Genomic DNA, 11,868 nt, shown 5'->3' with positions numbered 1-11,868 from the left:
GGTTATTCATCCAAAGAAATGTGAAGAAATGGGGGAATTAAGTGGCTTCCTGAAAATGCTGATTAACAGCAGCAGGAAGAGAGGAAAAAAACAATCCAAGGGAAGGTTTATAAATTCCCACAAAAAAGAGGGCCCCCTGATCCTAAGGTGGGAAAGCCTTTAGCCTTTACCACTTACCTGAGAATCACCAGGTAGAAAAGAGAATGTGGACATTTTACAGTTTGAAGAAGCTCCATCTTCCCAGTAGGAACTACCTTGACCATACCCAGACCTCTTAAGAGTTCCAGAGAACCAGCTCCCCTTGCTTGCTAATGTAGGTTGCCCTCACCTTGGACAAGAAGCAATATTCAGAGTAGTTCTGAGCATGCAAAATCAAGTCTATGTCATTGAGGCCATTTCAGACCTTTATGTATATAACTTGAGTTATATAAGGACTTCTCTTCACCAGTATCTGGCTTTCCACCCCTCTCCCTCTATGTTGTTTAAAATGTTCAGGCAGGACTATTGTTTCAGTTGCTCTATAAATGCACTGTTCCTTCTAAGTATCCGCTTTTTTTCTGATTAACTGGCATCCAATCTAAACAATTTGTCCTTACTGAACTCTGCTGTTTTCTTTTCCTTTCTTCCTCTCTGCTACCTGGCTGTCCTAATTAAACATGCTTCTCTGCTTCCTCCAGGCTGTCTGTATTTTGTATATTTGCTATTTCACCCTGTGGCAGTCTTCTGATTCCTATCTGCAAAAGTTCTAAGAAGGGGAAAGGGGAGAGTTCTTAGAGCTTGATCAGTATGTTCAGTTGAATTCAAGATTGAGAGAAAAGGAATATATAATGAACTTACCTATAAGGGTGAGTTGTAAAATGAGAGCTCCCAGGGGCAAGGTAATGAACTCTTTCTTCTTGACATGTTTTGTGTGGGGATGTATAAGGAGGTTAAGACTCTATTTAATAACCAATAAGGTTTAACCATGGGACAGGATGAAATAATTTAAGATAATGGAGAAGAGCATAGAGATAAGATTTCTGATGCCCAGTGGCCACCAAGTTTTCTCTCTTCCCTAAAGGAAGAACCAAGATAGTCTGTCCCTAAAAGCATATGCCAGAGCAGAAAAAGAAAAGACATCCAGATTGGAAAGGAAAAAGTAAATCCATCTCTGTATGCAAATGACATGATTTGGTATATAAGAAAATCCTAAAGAATCCATACAGAAAAAACTATTAGCTAATAAATTCAGCAAGGTAGCAGAATACAAGATCATACCTAAAAATCAATTGTATTTATATAAACTAGGAATGAATAATAAATGAAGAAAATAATTCCACTTATAATAGCATCAAAAGGAGTAAGATAAATAGATATAATTCCAACAAAAGAAGCCCACAAGAATGGTACATTGTTAACTACAAAATGTCATTGAAAGAAATTAAAGAAGGGGTGCCTGGCAGGCTCAGTAGAGCATGTGACTCTTGATCTCACGGTTGTGAGTTCGAGCCCCATGTTGAGTGTAAAAATTACTTAAAAATATAATCTTAAAAAGAAAGGCTTAAAAAAATCTAAATAAATGGAAAGAAATTTCATGTTCATGAATTGGAAGATGGAAGTTGATAATACTCCCCAAATTTATCTACAGATTGAATGCAATTCTTACCAAAATTCCAATTGCCTTTTTTAGCAGAAATTGGCAAGCTGATCCTAAAATTCATATGGAAATTCAAGTGACCCAGAATAGTCAAAACAAACTTGAAAAAGAAGCACACGCTGGAGGACTGACTTCAAAATTACTTCAGAGGCTCAATAATCAAGACAATGTAGTACCAGCATAAGGAGAGATATATACATCAATGCAGTAGAATTGAGAATATAGAAATATACCTATATATTAATAGTCAATTGACCTTTGACAAAAATACTTAGACAATTTCAATGAAGAAATAATATTTTTTTTTTCAACAAATGGTGTTGGGACACCTGAATATCCACATGCAAAAGAATGTGGTTGGCCTACTACCTCACATCATATATAAATATTAACTCAAAATGGGTGAGCCAAAACTATAAGACTCTTAAGAGAAAACAAATGTGTAAATCTCTATTACCTTGGTTTAGGCAATGGTTTCTTAGATAAAATACCAAAAGCCTAAGCAACAAAAGAAAAAAAAAATTGGACTTGATCAAAATTTAAAAATAAAAAAAAAGGTACTATCAAGAAAGTAAAAAAGACAGTCCACAGAATTAGAAGAAATATTTGCAAATCTATATCTGATAAGAGACTAGTACCCAGAACATAAAAGGAAGTCTTACAGGAACACCTGGCTAGCTTAGTAGGTAGAACATGTGACTGGATTTCCAGGTTGTGAGTTTAAGCCCCACATTGGGTATAGAGCTTACTTTAAAACAAAACAAAAAGGAACAATTTAACAATAAAAAGACAACCCAATTTTAAAATAAGCAAAGTATTTGAACAGACATTTCTCCAAAGAAGATACACAAACGACCAATCAGCATATGAAAAGCTGCTCAGTATCAGCTCTCAAAGAAATGCCAATCATTACCACGATGGGATACCATTCACACTCACTAGGATGGCTATAATGAAAAAGACAGTTAATACCAAGTGTTGATGAGGATGTAGAGAAACTGGAACCCTCATTTACTGCTGGAAGGGAATCTAAAATTATGCAGCTGCTTCAGAAAACAGTTTGGCAGTTCCTCAGAAGGTTAAATAAAACATAGTCATCGTATGATCCAGCAATTTTATGCTTAGTTATATACCCCCCAAAATTGAAAAGATGCCCACACAAAAACTTGTACATGAAAGTTCGTGGCAACATTATATACTATACGATAGCTAAAAAGTAGAAATAATCCAAATGTGCATCAAGAGATGAATGAGCACAATGTGGCATAGCCATTTTATAGGATAGGATTCGGACACACACACACACACACACACACGAATTACTGATGCCTCTACAACATGAGTAAACTTTGACAACATTATTCTAAGGGAAAGAAGCCAGACACAAAGGACCATGTACTATATGGTTCCATTTATGTGAAATGCAGCACAGGCAAATCCAGAAACAGAAACAGACTGGTGGTTGCCAGGGGTTAAGGGTAGAAATGAGGCATAGGTTTTGGTGGGGGGGAATGATGAAATGATCTAAAGTTAGATTGTGATGGTGGTTGCACAACTCTATGGATATGCTAAAAACCACTGAATCATACCCTTAAAGGGCAATTTTTATGGTCTATGATTATATCTCAATAAAAAAAGTATGAGAAAAAGTTCTGTGTTAATGTTTTTACCATTAATTATAAATGACTGAGATTCAAACTCATGTATACTCAAAAAAAAGCATTCCATATTTTATTAATTATATAGTGATGTGGTCTCTATTCTCAAACTGCAAGGAGACAGAGACACCACCAGTCACACAAGAAAAGGCATACATTATAACTAAAGAGTCTAGGATGATATTCTTGCTAAACCAAAGTACTTGGGAAAATTCATATACCATATTTAAAGGGGTTGAGGCCAGTGCATAAACACAAATCTAACAACCTTTTGATGCAGGAAATCCAAATTCTGAGTCCACCAGACTTACGCACACAACGATACAACATTTACCATATAGCTAGGCATGGTGCTGAGTGCCTGATAATGCATTACCTCCCTGTATCGAGAGTACATGCTATTTTTACCCCAATGTTACTGATGAGGTAATTGAATTTATTTGGAAAGAAGTTTAGCTGTGAGAGAGTGATTAATGGTGCTGTGATCCAGCTCCAGAACTGTGGTCATTAATTACTCTCTATTGGGTGTGGAGTAGATGACAAACCAAAGCCCAAAAGCATAAATTGCATATATTCAAGAGTACGCCCTGTAATATTCACTTATATTCAGAAGCAAATCCTGGTTGTAATGGCAGGGAGCTCAATTTAGGCAAAATCAAACTGCAGATGCATCTTTGTTCCGGAAGAACCCAACTCACTCCACTTCATGACCCGTTTCAACCACACCTGAGTTAAGCTCACCTCTCAAATCACAGAAACATATGTGACATTTCCTTTACACTTTTCCAAACCGTACTCCACCCTCCTGTCAAGGTTTGAGATCCTTAAGGGCATCTTCTTGTTTTAGAATATCTCCTGCACCTAAGCCATCAGTGGTTGATAAACTTACTGAAAGATCACATGTCTTGTTTTAAATTCTGCCTCTGCCACAAACTGTTGACATGTCCCAGGAGTAGGAGCTGTATTCTGTGACCTGTAGTTAACTTTGTGTGCCGCGGGCAGGCAGGCAAAGTGCTGATTCTTGTATACCAACTTTGAGGCAAATACCACAGCCTTAATTGCAGGCTCCAGGGAGCTGAGATTCTATACTGGGTTGCTGGAGGCAGCCCTCCCCCCTACTTTTCAGGACCAGGCCTGCTGGCCCTCCCTGGCCTGCTACACCCAGGCCACAGATAGCACACAAAGGCCAAGTGTCTGCTGTGCTGACTCATGGCTGTTCTCCGTCCAGGCTAGGACAGTCTCAGGGGGGCCAGGGGCCTTCTCCCTCCCGGCCATTTCCCACAGAAGCAGTTAGTAGCCAGGACCATATCAAGCCTTAAAAAACGGTGACCAACCAGAAGAAATGAACACCACTGAGAAGTGAAAGTGAAAGTGGGGGGGGCAGATGCCAAGCTGCTCATTAACAGTCCCATTTCTTAGGGAATTCTGGAAAGCAGTAAGGATTCACCCTGTATTCTTTTTGTTTGTTGGTCTTATGTGTCTATATTTTTAAATTGAAGTAAAATTCACATGTCATTAAATTAACCGTTTTAAAGGAAACAATTCAGTAGCATTTAGCCCACTCACGGTATCGTGCAACCACCACCTCTAAGTAGTTCCAAAGCATTTTCATTACTGAAAAAGAAGACTTTGTACCTGTGAAACAATCACTCTCCATTGTCTCCCTTCCCCCCAGCCCCTGGCAGCCACCAGTCTGCTTTCTCTATCAATATACCTATTCAGGATATTTCATATAAAGGAAATCCTGCAATATGGGACTTTCTGGGTCTGGCTTCCTTCTCTTAGCATAATGCTTCCAGGGTTCGTGCACACTGTGGCCTATGTCAGGACCTCATCCCTCTTTATTGCCAAATAATATTCCATTGTACATGATCCCTACGACTGGTTTCTCTGTTCAGCTCTTGATGAACATTTGAGTTGTTTCCACCTTTTGGCTATTAAGTGCTGGAGTACCTGCCTTGCATTCATATGCATATATACCTCGGAGTGGAGTTGCTGGCCATAGGGCAATTGTGTGTGTGTGTTTAAGATTTTATTTATTTATTCATGACACACAGAGAAAGGCAGAGACATAAGCAGAGGGAGAAGCAGACTCCCTGCGGGGAGCCTGATGTGGGACCCGATCCCAAGACCCCGAGATCCCAAGACCCCGAGATCGCAACCTGAGCCAAAGGTAGACCCTCAACCACTGAGCCACCCAGGTGTCCCAGGGCAATGCTGTGTTCAACTTTTTGTGGAACCACCAAATTGTTTTCCATAGTGATGCAGCATTTGGCATTTCCACAAGCAAGGTGTCAGGGTCACCCTTTATTCTTAACATCTGTTCCTTTCCTCTTCCCTGCTTCCCACCAAGCCAGCGTCCACAGACCTTCCTTTCCTCTAGACTGGGGCGTTGGGGGGGGGGGGGGAGGGGGGGAGGGGAGTTGCACCTCTAATGGCAAGGCTATCATCAGGGAGCACTGCGCAACAGGGACCTCCCTTGCCTTAAGCTATGATCCTACTCTTGTCTTTTCCACAAACAGGACACTGTGACCAGGAACAGGCAAGGACAGGCTCCCATCACCCAGAGGCACACCCACGAGAGCCATTTAAGTAATCTCATAAAACCACCCTCCTGCGCCCTCCAACGCCTCCCATCCCCGCACAGAACATTCCATCAAATCCTCTGCGTCGTCAAAGCTGAGCGCAGAAAGGACGCGTCCCGGTGGGGAAGCTGCCCGCCCTGGCTGCGACCTGCAGGCGGGTCTGGACCGTCGGCTCCCGCGCGCAGATCTGGGCAGACGCAGCGCCGCGGCCGCGTCCCGCCCGCCCAGCCCCCTCAGCTAACGAGCCGGCCGGGCCGGGCCCCGCGGGTGGCAGACGTGAATGGAGAGGAAGAGCCTCCCTTCCACCCCCTCCCTCCGGGGTTACTGCCGGTCACAGAGCTATTTACATTTACAACAGCCCCACAGCGCCTGATCAGGCCGCGGCCAATCGGCAGCCCCCAAGCTTGTCTGACTCGGTCTGCGCCAATCAGGCGGCGCTGTGCTTACAGCCACTCTCGCTTTGAATCGCGGGCCGGCGTCGCCGCCTTTGGGGAGGGGAACCTGACTCAGAGCTCGGCTCTCCTAGGCCTCGGTCTGCGGTTCTCAGGAATGGGGAAAGAGACCGGAAGAGCGTTCGGCTGGCAAGACGTCTTGCCCTATAGAACTCCCGGGGAGCTTGACACAGGGACGGAGAACACCAGCGCAGGCCCCGTGCCTCTCCGCTGCGAGGAGATGCGGAGAGATTTGAACCTCCCTCATTGCCAGCCCCTCCCTAATTTAGGGCTACCCCTATGGGCTCTTAAACCCACGGCTTGTTTTTGAGGTGGTGTGAGCCCTCGTTAACCGGGACCGACCGGTAGGCAGAGCTAGGTTTGATCTCGTCTGCAATAGCGCAAACACCTGCCAAGTATGAAGCGGGGCGCAAAGACTCAGCAAGTCAGGCTAAGGATTGGGTAGTCACAGGGTAAAGCGGAAGCGTGTTCGGGGTGCAGTTCCTGGCTGATGTAACCCGAGCATAAGGGAGAAGTGGGAGAGTGGGAAGGGAGGACCAGAAATCCGGCCCAGAAAGCTTAGGCTTGCTTCTGTAAGAGATTGGGAGCCATCGGGTATTTTCAAGCAGAAGAGGAAAATCCTCTCTGTTTCAGAAAGTTAACTGGTGGTAACATAAAGAGCAGATCCAAAGAGGGCCAGATTAGGGCCTGGAAGATTAGTTAGCAGGTCATGGAACCTAAAACCCAGGATAGTCCTAGCAGAAATAGGTAAGAAAGGCACAGGCTGAGAGGCATTTTGGAGTCAAATCAGTAGCACTTAATTGATTGGAAATGTGAGATGACAGAGGACTCAAAGAGGACTTTCAGGTTCCTCTCTTCAGTGACTGCAAGAGTTAGCACCTCCAACTCACTGACATTTACAGAGGTGGGGGTGGGGAAGGGGCAGAAGGGGATCTAGGGGGAGAGAGAGAAAAGAAGCAGATTTGAAAAAGGAACAGGAATTCAATTTTTGACATGTGAAGTTTGAGTTACCCGAAGAATATCCACCTGGAAATAGTACCCAGGAGACGGTAGGGAATAACCATCTTGGTCTTCAGAAAAGAAACAGAGATGAGATCCAAAGAGTGTACAGTGAAACTAGAAAGGAAATGATCACCCAGGAAGGGATTACAGGTAAGAAGATTCAAGGACAGAATCTTGGGAAGTACCAACACTTAACAGGTAGAAAGAGGACACAGAGTTAGCAAAACAAAAAATATCAGATATGAAGAAAACTAGATTAGTATAATAGAAATTTAAAAAATAATAGTTCTAGGGTGTCTGGGTGACTCAGTTGGCAGAGTATCTGCCTTTGGCTCAGGTCATGATCCTAGGGTGCTGGGATTCTGCCCCACTTCGGGCTCCCTGCTCAGCAGAGAGCCTGCTTCTCCCTCTCCCTCTGCTGCTCCCCCTGCTTGTGTTCTCTCTGTCAAATAAATAAATAAAATCTTTTATTATTTTTTTTTTAAGATTTTATTTGTTTATTCATGAGAGAGGCAGAGAGATAGAGGGAGAAGCAGGCTCCTCACAGGGAGCCTGATGCGGGATCACACCCTGAGCCAAAGGCAGATGCTCAACCGCTGAGCCACCCATTCGTCCCAAATAAAATATTAAAAAAAAAATCTAGGACGAGGGAGCTTGACATTGTAAGAAATAGATATCTGACAAAAGGACTTTGGTTAAATAAATTATGAAACAGTAATTTAATGGACTATGATACAGACATTAAAATTATGTTGTAAAACTCTATGAATTGCTATCAAAAGATGTTTAACACATCATGTTAAGAGAAACATTCAAGTTAAGAAAATAGTATATACAAAATTATCCAATTAAAGAAATACATAGGTGACTACAAAAGGGCATAAGGACACTTAGGGTGAAGGAGCTGTTCTGGATCATGACCCTAAGGGTGAGGGTGGTTGCACAGCTGTATACAATTACCGAAATCCTCCAACCACAATGCCTTACAAAGGGTTTGGGGTGGGGACTGTTGATGGTATCACTTCATGAGTTTGTTCTGGGAATTAAATGGTACAGTGCCTGGAATACAAGAAGGACTCAATCAAGAGAAAAGGAAGGGTAACCCAGAACCACTGCATGGAGGAAGAAACACTGGACCCAAGGCCTGGAAGGATGACTACAGTGGCCCTCCAAAGCAAAACCCAGAATAAACACACACACATCTCCTGGAGTAGGTCCAGACAAAAAAGTGGAAGAAACTGAGTGCTTTTAGTAATACTCTTAGACTGAAGAAACGGAAGAGGGACATGGTATAGATGAGAGGACTTGGTGACTTAATATATGCACAGAAGAGAGAGACCTATTGATTCTTGCTCTGGAGGGTGGGATAAAGGAGGGAAACTATGCTGCAATGAGTGTAGCCTGTGTTATTATGAAGGATACTGCTATGAATACTCATATATAAGTTTTTGTGTGTATGTATGTTTTCAATTATTTTGGATATAGATCTAGGAGAGTTGCTGGGTCATACAGTAACTCTATGTTTAACCCCGAGGAACCCGATATAGTTTTCCAAAATCACCATCTTATATTCCCACCAGCAGTGTGTGAGGGTTCCAATTTCTCTGCATCCTTGCCAACACTTACTATTATCTTCTTTTTGATTATGGCCATTCTAATGAGTACGAAGTGGTATCTCATCATGGTTTTGATAGGCATTTTGCTAATGACTAATGATATTGAGCATATTTTCATGTGCTTATTGGTTATTTACTTATCTTCTTTGGAGAAATGTCTTCAAATCTTTTGCCCATTTTAAAATTGGATTATTGGGAAGCCTGGGTAGCTCAGCGGTTTGGCGCCTGCCTTATGCCTGGGGTTCCTGGAGTTTTGGGGTCGGGTCCCACTTCCGGCTCCCTGTGTGGAGCCTGCTTCTCCCTCTGCCTGTGTCTCTGCCCCCCTCTCTCTCTCTCTCATGAATAAATAAATAAAATCTTTAAAAATAATAAAAATTAAAAAAATAAAATTGGATTATTTTTTAAAAACTGTTGCATCATGAGTTCTTTATATATTCTTGATGCTAGTCTCTTATCAGATATATATTATGCAGATCCTTCTCTCTTCTTGTGCTTTGTGTTTTTACTTTCTAGGTAGTATCTTTTGAAGCACAGCTTTTAAATTTTTGATGATGTCCAATTTACTTTTTTATTTTATTTTATTTCTTTTTCTTTTATTACTTATACTTTTGATGTCAAATCTATGAAATCATCACCTGATTCAAGGTCCCAAGGATTTACATTTAACTTTTCTTTTAAGAGTTTTATAGTTTTAGCTCTTTCATTTAGGTCTTTGATCATTTTGATTTAATCTTTGTCCATGGTGTGAGGTATCTCCATAATTTTAAGAGTGTAAACAGGTCCTGAGAGCAAAATGTTTGAGATTCAGTGATTTACTTCTTTGAGCCTCAGTTTTGCATCTTTAAAATGGTGACTATATTTGACTTACCATCTCCTAATGCAACTATGTCAAAGGAAATGATAGAAATGATTGGACATGATAAGCACTCTTCAAATATAAGCCATCATTACTGCCAACATTTATGTTGTCTGTCAACCTGTTGAAAATCCTTGAGCCCTTCTTAATCTCTTCCTGTCACAGCACTTTGCTCATACTAGACACATAGCAGATCCTCAGTAAATATTTGTTGGTGAACAGACTGATATAGCATAAACAATCTTGCCTGTGTTCTCAGGGAGGTAGAAAGAGAAGAATTTACTTTTTTGGCAATCACTCCTCAGCCACTTCCTGCTATCAACTGGTTAAGCTTGCAGTTAACTTATAGTCGTTTTCACTTGAACTGTTATGCTAAATCTTCTATATGTTATATTTATGAAATTTAGTTTTTTGAAAAGAACTATGGGACTTTAAAATTATTTCTGGTAAGTTTCATTTATTTGCTAATCCTAAATTTGGAACCTATTGAGAGCATTTTGAATCCTAATTCTTTCTTCTGAGATATTAAATATCTGTTCTAGCTTTAATTGAAGATAGAATAAGCACTCCTCCCTGATCCCGGGTCTCCAGGATCGTGCCCTGGGCCAAAGGCAGGGGCCAAACCGCTGCGCCACCCAGGGATCCCACTCCTCCCCTTAAATAAGAGGGATGTCTAGGTCAGAGTCAAGGACAGCATAAAATGTTTTGTCTTCTTTTCAATTAATCTAAAATGAGACCTTCTCTCTTGAGTACTGTGCAATGAATGGATGAGCCCACCTGATCTACCACATTCACTCCGTCCTCCAACCAGTTCCCTTATTTATGTCATAGACTGGCCTTAGAATCAGAGCCAATAGAATAGTCAGTGAAGGGAAAGGGAAAATAAAATATTTGAGAATTTTGTAAATTAAGGGTAATATTCTGTACAAAAATTATTGCTGATAGGACCTGTCTTTTTTTCTTTTGGATATTATTTTCTATTGGTTGAGATTATACTGTAAACTTTATTTTTTAAAATTTTATTTAAATTCAATTACTTAACATTCAGTGTACTACTGATTTCAGAGGTAGAGGTCAGTGATTCATCAGTCTTATATAATAGTGCTCATAACATCACGTGCCCTCCTTAATGTCTATCACTCAATTACTCCATCCCTCCACCCACCTCCCCTCCAGGAACCCTCAGTTTGTTTCCTATGATTGAGAGTCTTTTATGGTTTGTCTCTCTTTCTGAATTTTTCCTCTCTTCCTGTCTTTTATCCATGGTGAAGGCAACACAGTGAGGTGAAAAGGTAACAAAAATAGTTACCCACGTGTTGAAGAGTTATCAGGTGTGGGTGTTTGCCAAAAGCAGACAGACCCTGAGGCCATTCTTGACTCTAAAGGAGGAGATCTTAGTGAAAGAAAGAGAAGGTACATTTAGAATCAAGGGTTTTGAAATCAAGACACTCAGTGAAATGTAAGGAATGAAATGCATGAGGAGAGACAATCTAGTTTTGATGTTTGTAACTTTAGTAGAAAACCTTTAAATTGCCTAGAGTTGTACACCAATAATAGATTAAAAATGACCCAGAGCTCCTAACAAGATCCTGAGACAACAGATCCCAGACTCAACTAGTGTCTCCCTTTCTTCTCTTCGTGCCCTGGTTTGGGTGTTGAGGTGTGGCAGTTTTGGGGAGAGGTTGGTGAGATATAAGATAAGGCAATAATCATGATTGTAGATGTGGTGGTGTAGGGGGGAATGTCCCAATGGGCTCTGTTCACTTGAAAAGTCTCTTATAGTCTCTTTACATTTTGTTTTTATTTTATATGTAAGTTACACGTATACATAGTTTAAAGGGTCAAATCATTTTATAAGGCTTATTTTGAAAATAGCAATACCCCATCCACTTCTCTTTATCATGCTTATAAGGTTACTTATGGATTTAACTTTTTTTATGCATTATTTAGTGACTCCCACCATGGAAGATGAGACTTTCATCTTCTTCACCACCACTGCTACTCCCACCACCACTGCCACTCCCACCACCACCACATACTACTCGTTCACATAGGTATGTGCA

Source organism: Vulpes lagopus, chromosome 2 (genome assembly GCF_018345385.1).
Source record: "Vulpes lagopus strain Blue_001 chromosome 2, ASM1834538v1, whole genome shotgun sequence".
NCBI classification, from domain to species: Eukaryota; Metazoa; Chordata; class Mammalia; order Carnivora; family Canidae; genus Vulpes; species Vulpes lagopus.
Note: the sequence above shows the minus strand (reverse complement) of the source record.